Here is a 17,962-nt window from a genome sequence, read left to right as displayed (position 1 = left end):
TGATGATGACGACGACGACGACAACGATGAAGAAGATGATGACAATGATGATAATGGTGATGATGCATGCAAGCCCCCATCTCTCCCAGTATCCCTCAGCTCTCTAGTATTCTGCTATTTGACTTCAGAGAACAAATACTTCAGATGGCAAAGTGCATTCCATTGCCTGTGTTGTGGATTTAGACCTCAAGATCTTGGTATGCAAAAAGCATAATTGATTTAAACGATGAGTGAGCATGGTAGTGGATACAACTCACTCATCTGTACCTCAGTGAAGATGTCCCCTTGATCCCATATCATCGTGGTACCACAGGGAAGCTGCTGCTACAGGGAAGTCCCCTGATAAATACACCATCATGATCCATATATATGCTATCCGGACCACAAGAGGTCAGAGCTAACCCTCCTCAGGGAAACCTGCCTGGATACAAAGACCCTCAGTCCTACACCTGGAACCTTTTAAAATGTAAACAAGAGCTGGCAAGATGGCTTAACGGGTAGAGGCGCTTGCCACCAAATCTGATGACCCGAGTTCAATCATCAGAACACCCTATAATGGAAAGAGGGAAAATGGTTCCTGGAATGTGTCTTTCTGACCACTAAGGTATACGAAAGGAAACAGGGGATGAAAGAGAAGGGGGTGGGAGAGGAAGAAGTGGGGAGAGGGAGAGGGAGAGGAAGAGGGAGAGGGAGGGAGGGAGGGAGGGAGGGAGGGAGGGAGGGAGGGAGGGAGGGAGGGAGGGAGGGAGAAAAGTCAAATTCAAACATATTTAATTCTCAACCATTTGAAAACCCAAAGGTGCTCAGAAGAGGCCTGCAGACTCTCCCCTGAGGCAAGCTGAATTAAAGGAACCTTTCTTTCCCTTACATGCTCCATGTCCTTTCAGGAAGCAATTACATATCAAACCACAGAAGTAAAAGGAGTCCCTTGAAGCACATTTAGTGCAATTTGATAATGTAATCTGTGACTGGACACTGAGCTACTGAGGAACTCCACCATGCTTCCTTCCAACCTAGTAACCTTAGTGTTCTTCTCTTTCTCAATGACTACTCAGGGCTCCTCTGATTTTTATGAGGGTCTCTTTAACAGCATAGCCTCTAAATATCCACCCTTTGATTTAGAAGGTGTGCCGGGGTATACACGGTTAATGTGAGGTTTAAATGAGATGTAGATAATAAACTTAGTGTGAACGTGGCATCTATTATGGTTTCATTGAATTCCACTGTCACTTCCCTAGCTCACAACATCCTGAGTTCACAGCTAGACAATGGCAGCACCTTCTCAACTGCTCTCCCATGACCCACACTCTTCCCCACTTAACTCTAACTACCACATACCCCTTCTGCCCGTTGACTCGGTCTTCAAAGTTCCATCACTTCATTCTTCAGACATCCTCAGTGTCATGTGACACCTGCAGGATAAAGCCCAAACTTAGTCTGACCACAGAGATGTTCACAATCCAGTTGTATTCGGACAGTCAATATCCACTCCAATGCTTCCCGAGTCAGTCCAAACATTGCTCAAAATAGCCTCCAAAGGTGCAGGGCCACCCCTCCTCACGGAGTTCATCCTCTGGTCTCCACCACTTTCCACAATCCTCTCTCCCCTATGAAAATTCCATCAATGCAGAACTCCCCTCCTTGGCACAACCCTTTCTCCTGTCTCTAGTTAATGACCTGTGCCCATAATCTCTCTCATTCATCACCAAGTTCATCGAGTTCTTCTATTTCTAAAAATGTACACAGCATAACTTCTCAACTAGCTGTTAATCTACCAAAAAGTACATCAGAATCACCCAAATAATGCTTTAAAATAAAAGTAGTTATCTAGGCTCTGCTTCCATTTTTCCTTAATATTTTCTAGGTTTGCAGCAGCAGGGCCTGAACATCCTAATTCTACACAGAGGTGGAACTCTGTGCCATTCTCTTAAAGACGAGCCTGAAGCCTTGTGCCTCTTCCTACCACCCAGTCTCTTGATGAACTTGGCAACCTGGACCATTAATCCACGTGGATCATAAATGAGCAATCAAAGAAAACTTATTCTTTTTACAACTAAGTTGGTCTTCTTGCTATATTACAGTTTTGGCCTGTGCATTTTGGTCTGTAGTAGTAAACCATAATACTCAGGAGGCTGAGGTAAAAGGATCATAAAACTCAAACTAAACTTAGGCTATATAATAAGATCCTATCTCAAAGATAGATAGATAGATAGATAGATAGATAGATAGATAGATAGATAGATAGATGATAGATAGATGGTAGATAGATGGTAGATATATGGATAGATAATAGATAGATATAGATAGATAGACAGACAGATAGATAGATAGATAGATAGATAGATAGATAGATAGATAGATAGATGATAGGTAGATGATAGATAAGTAGATAGATGATAGATATATGGATAGATGATAGATAGATAGATAGATAGATAGATAGATAGATAGATAGATAGATAGATGATGGATAGATGATAGATTACTATCTACTTGTTTTCTTGAGAAACTGTTGGTATGCAAATTCTACTTCTTTAGAAATCTATCAAAAGTCATTTTCAGAAAGGAAAGAAAATGGCTACTTAGAAAAGATTACAAGGGAAAAAGGAAGCTAGGCTCTAGACACGTGTGTATAGAGCATGTAGTTCTCATCCAGGGAGCAGCTCCACTGTTGTCACACAATACACAGACTTTGGACGACACTGGCTACAGCATGTCCTAACTGCAGTTCTAGAAGCAAAAGTCCAGATACGAGAGATAAGAAAAATGTCTGTTTAATGACTTCAGGGTGAGGAGGAATCAGCCAATCTGATTTACTGAGAGACTAATAATCTTATACAGAGTTGGGCTATGTGAGCTGGAAGGGATCTTACCCATCATCTCCTTTGCTCCACAAATTAAAAGGCTAAGGTTAGGTTAAACATCATCAAAGTATCTTTCCCAAAGTAATTAGATCAAGACCAGAAAAAAAATCCCTCCTGGTTCCAAAGGAAGAACTCTTCCCATATAAATACACTGCCTTGTTATAATTCATTGATCAGTGGAAAATTCTGGCCAACAAAAGCCATTGTCCCTCAAAGGGTAGAACGGAAGTACACTTCTCATGGAAAAAGTTCAGCTAAAGATGAAGGGCTGGATACGCACCCACTTCCTTCCTGGAAGTCCATCAAAAATAGATATTTTATTTACTCGTTGTTATTAAGAAATTAACTCTCTGAGGGACTGAAGAGAGGACTCGGCAGTTAAGAGCGTGCACTATTCTTGAAGATGACCCAGGTTTGGTTCCCAGCATCTATATCGTGGTTCCATGGAATCCATGAGCACCTACACACACATGCACATACCCAACACACACACACACACACACACACACACACACACACACACACACACACACACAATATTTAAAATAATAAAATGTTTGTAAATAAATATACATTTTAAAAAGTACAAAACAGAAAAAAGGTTTAAAAGACAAAGGTTGAAAAACCAGAAGACAAATACACCCAAGGTCTAACAGAGGCAGGAAGTGGACACTTGGAAAACAACCATTTTATACCATAAAACTTCTAGCTAGGATAAGAATAAAGTCACCAAATCTAGGAGCCCTAGGAGTGGTAGCAAAGAAGAACTTGGAGCTAAAGTGTGTGAGTGTGTGTGTGTGTGTGTGTGTGTGTGTGTGCGCGCGCGCTCGCGCGCACAGGTAGAGGCCATAGATGAACATCTTTCTCATTTGATCTCCACCTTAGTTTTAAGTTAGTATCTTGCACTGAACCTGGAGCTCCATGACTCACAAGGCTGACTAGTGAACAAGCTTCAGGGATCTACCTGTTTCTGTCTCCCCAGCACTGGATCGCATCTGTATCCTGCTGTGCTTTTTATATGGATGTTGTAAATGGCCCTCAAAGTTGCATGGCAAGGACTTTACTAACTGAGCTACCTTCCAAACTCTTTAAAGGAAGGAACTAGTGTTTCAGGGGAAGGGAGTGAAACAGAGTATGGTGAGAATTTTTATTTCTTTGAAAAACACACAAATATTATAAGAATGTTTTTGTTTTAATCCCAGGAGTCGGATGGGGGGCTGCTTCTGATTGCCACAGCGGCTGACTGTGACTCACTTCATGCCGGGATGTGACTTTGCCAGCTGCAGACAAATTCTGCCATTGTATGATATTTGGAATTCTGGGGACTTTTCAGAGAGTGTATAAATGGGGCCAGGGCCCCAAGAGCAGGTTATTGGTATTGGTTGGTTGCTGTCGGTCATGGTTGATTGGTTGTTGTTGGTCACAGTTTATTAAGTAGTTGTTCGCAAAGAAGAAAGAAGAAATTAGAAATCCTGAGGGCGGAAATCAAACTTGTCCCAAGGATCCCGATGCCCCTAATTGGCAGGAAGTAGTGTAGCGATAGCCTCGCTCCCTTTCCTTCCTATCCTTTTGTTCTCTCCTATCAATGCAAGGGGGTTGGAAGTGTGGACGAAGGATGGAGAACAGAGGAAGAAAGAAGACCCACAAAGCAGTAAAAGATCAACAGAGCCTCACTGAGTAGCTCTGGCTGGCCTAAAACTCTCTGAGTAAATCATTCAGGCCTCAAACGTGAAAGGCATGCACCACCACGCCCAACTGCAGGGTAATTTTTTGCAGGTCTATTTGAAAAACAAACATAGTCCCTCTTCTGTGTCAAGGGAGCTATTCACAATGCTAGGAAAAACTAAGGTTTTGTTTGTTTGTTGTGGTTGTTGTTGTTTCATGAAACCTAAGACAGGATCTATTCAGGGAAGAATGAAGAATGTGGTACCCAGGGCAGGGGTACCGCAGTGCAAAGGGAGCTAATGTGAAATGGTCTAAGCACTTGTAAGCTCTCTTATACCATGTGATCCACATCACTGGGCACAAAAAGACATCAGAAAGGCCCAACCTAGACACAAAACGAAAGAAGGCTTAGGATTACCAAAGAATTCTAGAAAGATCTTAGTATCAAACGTATATGACACAAGGCTGTGACGCAGGCAAAAGAAACAATAAAGTACCCAAAGGAGGTGGGGTGTGGACACTGGAAATCAAGACAGTAGAAATCAAAAACTCAGGAGAGTTAAAATGCAAGCTGAGGAAATCTCCCAAAAATTACGACAGAAAGTCAAACAAACAATGAATTGGGAAGAAAACACAATAGCATTAGAGGTCCCACCCAGAGCCCAGAGTGTGACAAAACAATGGGAAGAAAAAGCAAAAAGTTAGGCATGTTTTTGCCAAAATAAAGGTTATATCCAGATTAAAAATATAACCAAGTCAAGGCACATCTTATAAAATTTCAAAATTATGGCAAGAGACAGAAGGTTCAAAACACTTAAAAGTTAATAATAATAAAAAAGATCAAAATTCAGAATGGCAATCACCACAATACTGGCAGCTCAGAAGCAGAGGGTTTCCCCCTAGAAGAAACTGAGAACTGAGAAAAAGCAGGGAGAGCCACCAGAAAGCAATAGACCGTTAACTTACAAATTCTATATTCAGCAGAATGTCAATATGGGTATAGGATCATAAATACAGCATTCACATGTGATCTACGAACATCTGAATGATTTTAGTAGCATAACATTCCCTGAAAAGAGTGAGCCTGAGACAACCATTCCACCTCCCCATCCAAACAGGGAGCTAGCCTGAGATGACCACCAGTCTGGCACCAGGCAAGCCCAGATGGGCTTTCAGGATGGGGAACAAGCCAGAGACTAGAAGAACCTGAATGCCAGGCAGGAGTGAGCCGAAGACAGATGACCCTCACAAGGTGCCAAACAGCAAGCTAGCCTGAGAAACAGCCACTAGTCTGGCACCTCACAGGCCTGGGGAATGGGGAACAGACCATGCCTGTGATGACCCTTGCCTGGCATCTTTTTTTTTTTCTTTTTTTTCCGGAGCTGGGGACCAAACCCAGGGCCTTGCACTTGCTAGGCAAGCGCTCTACCACTGAGCTAAATCCCCAACCCCCTTGCCTGGCATCTTAATGCATGTTAATGCATGCATTAACACTCCTGAGACCACTCCTGAGACGACCCCCAGACACTCAGAGACCCCAGGCACCACCTAAGAGGAACAAGTGAATGGTGAAGAAATGGAAGAGAAAGAAAAAGGAAGATGTGCTCACGATGAAGAGAGGCAGAACCAGAGAAGTGAGGGTAGGAGGCAAGAACCTGACGTGAGTAACTGGTGATGCCACCTGGGACCATGGTGGGGTCCTGGTCTGTGCTGCCACCAGGGGGCCACGTCTGGATTTTTGGCCCTATAGCAGCAGGGAGGGGTCTGTTAACTACCAAAGGCCAGGCGGACACCCCTGTGTGCACTGCCACCTGGGGATGAGTTGATGTCTGAAGGTTGTGCAGAACTAGTCCCACCCCTCTCCTGGGCATCATGGGAGAGGTGGCCTTGGGGGCCATGAGAGCAAGAGGGCAGAGCCCACACCTCGTCAGCTTTAGTATTCAGGAGAGCAGGCCACACATTGCAGAAGTTGTGGGTAAGCTTACCCCAAGGTACAAGTGTGGGAGAGCTGAACCTACCACTCACCTCCCATGAGGCAAAGATACCCTCCTAGCCCCTCAATCCTCACCACCAGTGGAAGGCAGGAAACCTAGCCCTGGGATCATAAGAGCAGGAGAGTGGGTCCTGCTCCTCACCTGGGCAGCATAACAGAGCTGACCCTGGGGCTAGAGTGCGGGGGGTGGAGGGGGAAAGATAGGCAAGCCAGCTCACTGAGGAACAGTTGGCTTCACTATTTGTCTGCTGAGCAGTGACATGGACAAAGAGAAATGCCTGCCTCCTCCACCCCTTACTACCCATGGCAGGCAGGAGAACTGGCTCTGCCCTTCACCTATTGTAGCACTCAGGAGAACAGGCCCTGCACCTCACCTGGGCAGCACAGGAGAGCTGGCCCTGGCTGTAGGAGTTGCAGGTGAGCCGGCCCAGAGAGTGTGCGAGCAGGAGAGCCAGCAGACTGACCTCTCAGGATAAGATCCTTTGAACTGGATCCATGACAGGATTTCCATGACACAAGGCAATAACAGGATACCAAGAGGAGTCCCAGAGAAGTCCCAGTATCGTGGAGTAGCAGAAGCCAGGAGCCTAGTCCCAGACCAACAAGTCATTGCAATGAACACTGGCAAGCAAAAGTGTAGACAAAACGGTGCACTGTGGGACACACTGTGACACACTACGGCTTCCACAATGAGATTTTTTTTCTCTGTTGGGGGGGTTGGTGTTTGCAAGGGTGAAGAGCGGGTACAGGAGAAGAGATGAGTGGGATTGGGGTGCATGATGTGAAACTCACAAAGAACCAATAAAAAGTTTTTGAAAAAACAAAAACAAAAAAGGGAAAAAGACCTCCCAAGTTCCCATCATGGTGAAGGGAAATTCCAAGAAAAGGGACAGACAGCAGCAAGCAGAGAGGTCAACCTGTCCAGAAGAGCGCGTCAGAAGGTTCCTCGGGAGAATTCTTGTAGAATGTAAAAGTGAATGTACGAGGGAAGCTTATAATAAGTTAGCTAAACATCATAGATATAGAAATGAAATTAATTCCAGGGCAAATAAAAACAATCATTCAGAAAAGCCATACAAAAGCACCCACAGTACATCCTGAGCTTGGCTAACTAACCGGACTCCATAGCATCACAGTAATATAAATAAATACTAATCTTGTTACTATTATAAATGTTTGTGGAGGGCAGGAAGTGTTTTTCTGTGTGGGTGGGAGGGTAGGTTGTGCAAGGGAGCCGCATTCTCTTCAGTAGTGACAGGCACAAGAGGGAGTAAAGTAGAACCTAAATTTGAAATATTGAGTAATGTAAGCGTGCTACTTAAGAGATTATCAAGAGATAAAATTACACCAGGATTACATAGATAAACTTGGCTTTTCTGTGAAACTGATAAACAGGGCAAAGTCTACTCTGTAAAATGGAATGAGAACTCCCTCGGGCATTGGCAGAACAGTGACCTTAGGACCGTGAGACACGGGGGCCAGTCAATAGATTTTAAACTATGACACTGAGATCTCACTTGTTCTGATTAAATGTTTACATAAGATGTAAAGCCAAGAGGACACTTTCTCAGACTGAGATCTGGTTTCATGGAGAACTAGCCAGCTTAGGGGTCTTAACGCTTGCACTCAGTCTGTGTTCACTATGTGGAGCTATAGCACAAGTGACTCCATTTTGATTTTCTTAGTTTGGTCTGTTGGAGCCTAAAAACAGAAGCCCACAGACGCAACAGCTTCCCATGATTTTGTTTAAAAGAGATACCAGTCCTAAAAAGTCTGACAATAAAAGCGATCATCTCTAACAGAAAACACTAGAAGACAGTGGAGTAACAAATGAGCGTTCTCCCTTCTTCCCTAAACTAGTAAAGCCAAGGGATTTATCTATCATCTACCTCACTGCTGATGTAACAAACTTACAAAAACACCAAAGTACAACTGTGATATCCCTATCTATCAAATGCTATGGAATCTAGATCAACACAAGGAAGGAACTGAAGACAGGTTTCTCTAGAAATACGCATCCATGTTCTGAAAGACTGCCCCGGTGCCTTTCAAAGGTACCTGTGAAATCCTGAAAGGTGGGCAGTCTGCAGAAGAATGGCCCTTTACACAGGAAATACATTAACATTACAGACCGTCATGACTAACTTACCTGCTTTGTGATGTAAGTTCCCCCTATGGCGCCTAATCTAGTCTTGAACTCCCAGGCCTCAAGAGAGCCTCCCAACTCAGCCTCCTGTGGGCAGGCAGTACGGGCACACAGCACCACCCCTGGCATAGTTGACTCAGTCCCAGCTACTAAGCCCTCAGAAGCACTGTGTCATCCCATCCCCTCAGTGGTTTTTCTGAAGCACGGACCTGCACACTAGTCACAAACTGAGAACAAGAGCCAAGCCTTTATCCCTGTGGCAGCTACGGCATCCATTCCACTCACTGCAGGGTGAGGGCAGGCTCTGGCTTTTATCACAGCCTCGGGAGAACACTAAAAACTACTTTAATCTTCCTCCCCAATGCCTTACCTCCCAACATCACCACACTGCAGACCATCCCTAAGCAAAGGATGAGCAGACTAGCATTCCCTTCCCCAACCCTGTACACTGCCCACAGAAGCCATGAGTGGGACAGTTGCTCTTACTTCCCCTGCAGTGTTGGGGGCAGTTCTCACCCAGACTCAGATAACTAGAACACACATTCTTCTCACCCCGCCTCATATAACCAGAACACACGTTCTCACCTGGCCACTCCCCGACCTCACCATTTTTGTTTTGTTCACCTTGAACCCCTGCCAACCTCCTTCCTTCCCCAGCTACCCCCTCTTCACTGGTTCACCCGAGTTCAGTGTATGAGCCAATCTGTTCACAGGAGTGGTTTCTGACATGAATATACTCTGACATTTATTGTATATCTAGGATGACAATGAACCACTCATGAGGCATGCAGGTAGTTACAAAAACGAACAAGCCATAATCTGTTCAATGAGAAAAACAGACAAGAGGATACTAGGATCTGTGAAGGACTATAAAAGTGACCTGTCAGTACATGCAGAGCGGGAGAAAGAGGAACACTCCTCCATTGTTGGTGGGATTGCAGACTGGTAAAACCATTCTGGAAATCAGTCTGGAGGTTCCTCAGAAAATTGGACATTAAACTACCTGAGGACCCAGCTATACCTCTCTTGGGCATATACCCAAAAGATGCCCCAACATATAACAAAGACACGTGCTCCACTATGTTCATAGCAGCCTTATTTATAATAGCCAGAAGCTGGAAAGAACCCAGATGCCCTTCAACAGAGGACTGGATACAGAAAATGTGGTACATCTACACAATGGAATATTACTCAGCTATCAAAAACAACGACTTTATGAAATTCGTAGGCAAATGGTCGGAACTGGAAAATATCATCCTGAGTGAGGTAACCCAATCACAGAAAAACACACATGGTATGCACTCATTGATAAGTGGCTATTAGCCCAAATGCTTGAATTACCCTAGATGCCTAGAACAAATGAAACTCAAGACGGATGATCAAAATGTGAATGCTTCACTCCTTCTTTAAAAGGGGGAACAAGAATACCCTTGGCAAGGAATAGAGAGGCAAAGATTAAAACAGACACAGAAGGAACACCTATTCAGAGCCTGCCCCACATGTGGCCCATACATATACAGCCACTCAATTAGACAAGATGGATGAAGCAAAGAAGTGCAGGCCGACCGGAGCTGGATGTAGATCTCTCCTGAGAGACACAGCCAGAATACAGCAAATACAGAGGCGAATGCCAGCAGCAAACCACTGAACTGAGAATAGGACTCCCATTGAAGGAATCAGAGAAAGAACTGGAAGAGCTTGAAGGGGCTCGAGACCCCTTATGAACAACAATGCCAAGCAACTAGAGCTTCCAGGGACCAAGCCACTACCTAAAGACTATACATGAACTGACCCTGGACTCTAACCTCATAGGTAGCAATGAATATCCTAGTAAGATCACCAGTGGAAGGGGAAGCCCTTGGTCCTGCTAAGACTGAACCCCCAGTGAACGTGATTGTTGAGGGGAGGGTGGCAATGGGGGGAGGGTGGGGAGGGGAACACCCATAAAGAAGGGGAGGGGGAGGGGTTAGGGGGATGTTTGCCTGGAAACCGGGAAAGGGAATAACATTCGAAATGTAAATAAGAAATACTCGTTAATAAAAAAAAATAAAATAAATGTAAATAAGAAATACCTAATTTAATAAAGATGGGAAAATAAAAAAAAAGTGACCTGTGTAAAATACCTTAGAATTATTACCAACTCAAAAGTGTTCTCCAGGCTGTGCTCACCAAAGAGTACATTGCCCCCTTTCAGAGTCTAACAAATCACTTCAGTGAGGAAATGTCATACGAGCAGAATGAGACAGAAGGTTGGCGACACATCAACAGGTGCATAAAGTAGATGTCAATGTTCAGATTTTGATGGACACATCCTGACATAGAAGTTCCTTCTAAAGATTGCCCAATTTCAGTCAGAATCATACAGAGAAAAGGCATGTTTTTACTATTTCATTTTCAAAATGTTTGATAGTGAATTTATTTTTTTAATTTTAATATTGGATATTTAAACTCTGGGATGTGTTTTCATTTTCTTTTTAGTATGATTATTATATGAATGAAGATAAACAGAAAACAAGAACCTTAGCTAAACAATAGTGATTCTTTTAATTGTGATAATTTAAATGTGACGACTTCACCTACTTTCCCAGAGGCCACTCTGGCACCAGAGACACCAGGTAAGACTCAGCCCCATGCTCTATTCCTGCCAACTCCCCTTAAAGTATACCTAACAGCCATAAACATAACCATGCCCCCTGGACTCCATTTTCCAGTCCACAACCCCACCTGCATTCCCCAAGGCCTCAATGGCACCAGCCACAGCAGGCCACGCTGACCCTGGGAACCTTAGCGCCAATGTTGTCTCCCAAAACCCCATGTAGGTCATGCAGGCCACAAAAACCCCACAGCAGACACCCCACTGAACCTGAAGGCCAGAAAACCCAGACCACTCAGGTCAGAAGACAGAGAAGAAAGTGAAACCAAGAAAAAAAACCATCCAAAAAACCACCCATCTAACAAAGATAAACTTAGAAATCAGCCCAAACCTATAATAATCCTCAAATCAAGATGATTAGAAGTCAGCATAAGAACACAATCAACAACAGTCAAAGCAATATGGCAGCTCAACTCTCCTACTACCACACGTCCTGGATAGTCCAATACAGCTGACGCACAAGACAATGACTTCCAATCTTATGAAGAAAGTAGGAGTCTTTAGAGAGGAAGCGAATAAATCCCTTAAAGGAATACAAGAAAATACAATCAAACAGGTGAAGAAAATGAATACAACTGTCCAAGACCTGAAAATTGAAATGGAAGCAAACATAATACAGAAGCGAACGGGAACTACAGGTCTAAGTGTCACCAGTGCAATTCAAGAGACGGAAGAGAGAATCTGAGGCGTAGAAGGTGCAACAGAATAAACTGATACATCGGTCAAAGAAAATGTTAAATCTAAAAAGTTCCTGGAAAAACATCCAGGAAACCTGGAATGCTATGAATAGACCAAACCTAAGAATAATAAGAATAGAGGAAGATTACCAGCTCAAAGGTCTAGAAAATATTTTCAACATCATACAAGAAAAACTCCCTAACCTTTAGAAAAAGATGCCTATAAATATACAAGAAGCTTACAGAATACCAAATAGATTGGACCAGAAAAGAAAATCTTCCTGCTGTATGATAATCAAAACACGAAATGTACAGAATAAAGAATATTACAAGTTGCGAGGAGGAAAGGCCAAGTAACATATAAAGGCAGATCTATCAGAATTATACCTGACTTCTCGACAGAGAATTTAAAAGCCAGGAGATCTTGGACAGACGTCTTACAAACTATAAGAGACCACAAACGTCAGCCCAAACTACTATACCCAAAACTTCCCATCACCATAGATGGAGAAAACAAGATATTCCATGACAACGTCAAGTTTAAACAATATCTATCCCTCAATCCAGCCCCACAGAAGAAACTAGAAGGAGAAATTAACTACACCCAAGAAAACACAATTAATTACAAGTATTCTTCACTTTCTAGAGGCAGCCCAAGCATATGGCTGAAATTAAACTGACTAGAAGAGGTTAGGTTTTTTTCCACTTGGATTTAATTCTATGATCCAAAATGCATTCCCATGGAGAAAAAAAATTTCAACACACATGAGACCAATGCTGAGAAAGAAGGAAGGACATTCTAGATAGTAGAGAACTGAGGAGGATCCACAGCACCTCTGGATGGTGCAGACATCTGAGCAGTTCTCATGTTTTCTATCACTTTCCATTTACCACCACCCCAGAACCTTTACTGTCATCCCCAAATCAAAGTTGTGTCACTCATAACATCTGAGGCACACTCATCCTCAAGCTGGGCACTTTTCCTTCTGTATTACCTAAACTAAATCTCTATATTACATTCTGCCAATGTAGTCTGAAATGGATTTGCCAGAGTCCATAAAATAAATCAATGTCTAACTTTGTCCAGTGCACTGTGAAATTCTTACGGGCAAGCTGCTTCCCGTCCCAGTAGATGGGAACTAACACAGAGACCCACAATTAGGAATGTTCAGTGTCAGACCTTGGAACACTCAGTTCTACATAGGATGTCTTCATCCATCCCTCCTCTCAGGGCTCAGGGAGCTCTGCTGAAGCGGAGACAGAGAGTATAGGAGCCAGAGGTGGCAGGTGACTCCAAGGAAAGAGTGGCCTCCAGACACAACAGGAGTAACATGGATTCATAGAGTGTGGCAGCATGCACAACTTCAGATGAGGTCCCAGAACTGAGGGGGAAAGTGGACAGGAACTCCCATCCCCAACCAAGAAGCTATCTCCAACAGACATCTGCTTGCAAAGGAACATGTAGTTTTCTCAGGTAGGATTTCACTGTGTATAGAAACCATACTTAAATGTAGGCCCCATTCCAGCAGCAGATGATCAGCACAAAATGAACTCAGTGGTATTTTTATAGACTTTGTCTCACAATGCTTGCTTTCTCTGAGCATTTTGGGCTTTACTGATGTGTTGTGTTGTTTTGTAAGTTACTGGTCTTTTTGCTTGTATATTATGGTTTCCAATTTTTTTTTGTTTTCATGATGTGTGTGTGTGTGTCTCTGTGTGTGTGTGTGTGTGTGTGTGTGTGTGTGTGTTTCTTGTGTTTTTTTTTCTATAGTTTTATTGTTTTTAATTCTGTTTGGGGTTTTGTTTGCCTGTCTCTAAAGAGAGAAAGACAGGGTATGGAATTGGGTGGGTGGGGAGTGTGGAGGATCTAAGAGAAATTGGGTGAGGGAAGCTGACCGATAAATATCGTGTGAAAAACTGCAATAAAAAATGGATGTAGGGCTGGAGAAATGGCTCAAAGGTTAAGGGCACTCACTGCTCTTCCAGAGGTCCTGAGTTCAAATCCCAGAAACCACATGGTGGCTCACAACCACCTGTAATGGGATCTGATGCCTTCTTATGGTGTATCTGAAGACAGCAACAGTGTACTCATATAATAAATAAATAAATAAATAAATAAATAAATAAATCTTTTTTAAAATGGATGTGTATATGTCATATATGTAACTTCTCATTTGATCCCACAATTTCTCAAAAATGTATTTTCAAGTCTGACTAATTGGTCTTATATAAATTAAACAAAAGAATATACAGTTAGCATTATCTAGCAGCCAGAAACTTGCCTGGAATAAAAGAGCCATTTAGTAGGTAATTACTGTAAGGCCTCCACTGTATTACTTTAGAATCAAAACCTCAGAGGTAATCAAAGACTCTGTAGTCTTCCCATTTTCAGCGTCTCCTGCTGTCACTGGACAGATGTAAAGGAAAACACATCTTTTATGAAGTTAAATACCACAAGACCCTCACCATCTTTGCATTGCAAACACCCATCTGCATTTTTAGTTGGTGTCCAGGAATCGTCCTGGTGCCAGCCAGCAGGACCTGCCCTTCTCTGCTGCTCCAGGGAACCAGTTCTGTCCTGTACAGATCCTTTCCTGACAGAGCTGGAGATCCAGAGCTTGTTCACCGGACAGGCCCACACCAGTGCCAACATCTGTCATGAGTGGCGAGACTCTCATCTCTGAAATGGGAGCATTCTGTGCTCACTGTTCTTCTGCGAGGCCCTTTAACATGCATATATATGGTGGCCTGGTGGGGAGAGAAGACTCCTCTGTACTGGATAAGCAAGAAAACGGAGGCCAAAGCTCAAATTCTGAGGGTTCTGTGACATTCTTTGTAAGATTTACAAGGTGAAGCTGGTGACCTCCAACACTGCCTTTAGCTCTGTAATTCAATTATTCTAGTTCAATATGCTAGAAATCTACTGGCTCACCAAAGAGCTATTGGTTTAAACAGAAAAATTATTGTCTTGGAGTCAAGCATATGCCTTTTCGTATATTAAAGGACCAAAAAGGGTTTTTTTCCAAGTTAGAATCTCTCTGTTGGTCAGCCTGATTATGAACTTGTAAGATTTAGCAATCCTCCTGCCTCAGCTTCCAAGGTGGCTGAGACTATGGGCATGTACCACTATGACCTGGTTTCTAAAGGAAGCACCTTTTAATGTGTCTTCTGATGAAGCAATAGTCCTCTGAGCATTATCCTGAAGATGTTTTTCCTGGTCCCAGCCTGCATTACCTCACTCTGCCAGTCACTCAGAGTGAACTGTTTAAGAGGCAAGGGTTATTGGAAGGAACTGGAATGGCTGAGCTGAGGAACATGACTCAGACCTTATCGTCATAGAAGTTCAGGTAGTTACCTAACTCCTGAGGTGCTATTGTGCTGTTCATGAGACTGAAGATGGTGGCACCAACCTCTAAGGACTGTCATAGGAACAAACAAGGTAATGCGCAACTTCTTAGACCTAAGCAAATGGTCAGGGAAATGTTGGCTACGTTGGCTTTTGCTGTATCTTTATTCCAAACTGGCTCACATGTCCACACTCAACAACTGAACATCTAGTCAGTGCTAGATACATTCTCAGGCTCTTGAAAACGAAATAAAATAGATAGTGCCATTAGATTAAACCACTCAGCCTAGTGGAAAGAACAGACACAGCAAAGCTAGTGATGGAGCTAGTTATTTACCATGTGCTGGACCGCAGATGGCTTCTGCTGAGGCAGACGATCAATTAGGGGATGCCAGGGAGCTAGGAGTGCCGGTATACACTTGTATTCCTAGCACTGCAGAAAAGGAGCCGGGAGGACTGCTAAGAGTTCAAGGCCAGCCTGGGCCACACAGTGAGTTTCAGACCACTCTGGGTTATATGGCACAAAAAAACAAAAACAAAACAAAACAAAAAACAAAACAAACAAACAAACAAAACGGTGGTACCTAGGTTGAGCTAAAAAACCTAGTAGGTTGCACCCATGGAATAAAATGGAACAGGGCCTACGTCAGACCAAGGGCTGAGCACTGAGAAATGCACAGTGGTTGAAGAAACACAAGCAGTAAAAACAGCATGCACTAATTTAAATACATCCCATTTTAATGCTCCTCCATCTCTTCCATTCTCCCTCAAGTCTAGATAGTCCTGAGGGAGAGAAAACTATTTCCACTGTTTAAAACAAAATCCAAATGAGTCCTTTGTAACATTGGTTTACTTGTTCCTAGATGTTTCCGTAAACACTTCACTGAAGCCACACTCGACAGCAGGCACCATGACAGACACAAATGCACAAGGTTAGGCCGCCTCTTCACTGGGCTTATACCCCTGTGGCCTTTGGTGTGATGCTTTGATGGCCTCCCTTGCAGCTTGCTACTGTGTTCCTACTACATGTGACAGTGAGGCATGGCACCTGAAAACCAGATTGTGAGGCCCAGCTATGTGCAGACCAAAAGTCACCACATCCAGTTTCTCTACTGAGGGACATTAACATTGACAAACATCACCTCTCTCCCTGTCTTCATCAACACCATGACTAACTGCTTAACTGCTTTTGCATTTATTTTGCCATGTATCAATTCTACAGACAGACAGACTGCTCTGGGATTAGTACACACTGATGGGCTACCCTGGGATTATACAGACTGCTGAGTTGCCCTGGGATTGATTGTACAGACTGATAGGCTACCCTGGGATTGATTATACAGACTGATAGCTTACCTGAGACATTTTTGTGGTGGTTTTCTCACATTTGTGCTCATTCTTAGCTTATCCCCCTCCCACTATTAGACTTCCTATTCCCAGTTTGCCTACTTTCATGTCTTTTTTTTTTTAAACCTAGATTGTATATAGACAGAAGGAGATAGTATACTATCCATCATATTTTTTTTTGAGAATCAAAGGTTAATATTATGGGTATTTCCCAAAATAATCATTAAGAAAGGGTAAAATTTTACACACACACACAGAGGCGCACAGCTTCAAAGGTATACCATATTCAGAGTTCAATTTTATTAAGTGCGCAATGAACGTAAACACTTAGACACATGGTTGCTATCATTCTTACTCTTGTATCTTAATCTCTGGAGCACTATTATAAATTACTGAGATGTTCAGGGAGATGGCAATGTGAATGAATACAAGCAAAGAGCCTCTAACCAACATTATACTATCAATACCGCCATGAATTCTCAACAAGAACTGAAGATACAGAAATAAACCTATCTATGGCCAGCTAAGTTTTGACTTGTGTGAATGGAGAAAGAATGATTGTTCTAACAAATCATACAGAAACAGTTGGTTGTTGTTTATTTGTTCATTTACTTTTGAGATGGAGTTTCTCAGTGTACCCCTGGCTGCCTTGGAAGTCTCTCTGTAGACCAGGCTGGCCTCCGACTCCTCAGTGCTGGGGTTAAAGGCATACACTATCACTGTACAGCTAACAAGGGTTTCTTAAATGTGAGCATTAGTAACAGAAGAAAATATAAATTGGGTTTTATATAACTTAAAAGCTTTTGTGTTTATTATTAAAAAATGTTAAGAAAGGGGGCTGGAGAAATAGCTCTGTGGTTAAGAGTATTTGTTGCTCTTGCAGAGGACCCAGGGTCACTCCCAAGCACACACATGGTAGCCTATAGCTATCCACAACTCCAGTTTCAGGGGATCTGATATCCTCTTCTGACCTTGTTAGATACCTGCCATGTACATGGTGCATACATACACATGCAAACAAAACTCCCATACACATAAATACATCTTAGTGTGTTTTATAATTAAAAACAGGAGAAAGCATTTGCAAATGAAATATCTGATAAGAAAGTACAGAAAACAGATATTATAACTTCCAGTTGAACATTCAAAAGACAATCTTCTCTGGGCTTGTGGTCACAGGCCTGCCTGTAATCCAGATATGTGGAAGGCTGAGGCAGGAGAATTACAACTAGAGGCCAGCCTACACAACTCAGTGAGACCCTGACTATCTC

At 43.0% G+C, this 17,962-nt stretch overlaps 1 protein-coding gene across 11 annotated transcripts in view; it reads right to left on the bottom strand.

Moving 5' to 3' along the window:
- Positions 1 to 17,962, bottom strand: part of Tec (tec protein tyrosine kinase) — a 108,877-nt gene that overhangs the window by 65,241 nt on the left and 25,674 nt on the right. For 8 of the 11 annotated variants that reach the window (XR_015636833.1, XR_015636832.1, XM_087584445.1 and 5 more), the window contains one exon: positions 1,339 to 1,412. The exons of the other annotated variants lie outside the window; for them this stretch is intronic. The gene's annotated coding sequence lies outside the window, so the exon portion shown is untranslated. The remainder of the gene's footprint in view (positions 1 to 1,338; positions 1,413 to 17,962) is intronic. 11 annotated transcript variants of the gene reach the window in all.

The sequence above is a fragment of the Rattus norvegicus genome, chromosome 14 (assembly GCF_021556685.1).
Source record: "Rattus norvegicus strain SHRSP/BbbUtx chromosome 14, alternate assembly SHRSP_T2T, whole genome shotgun sequence".
Taxonomy (NCBI): Eukaryota; Metazoa; Chordata; class Mammalia; order Rodentia; family Muridae; genus Rattus; species Rattus norvegicus.
This window is presented reverse-complemented; position numbering and strand designations above follow the sequence as displayed.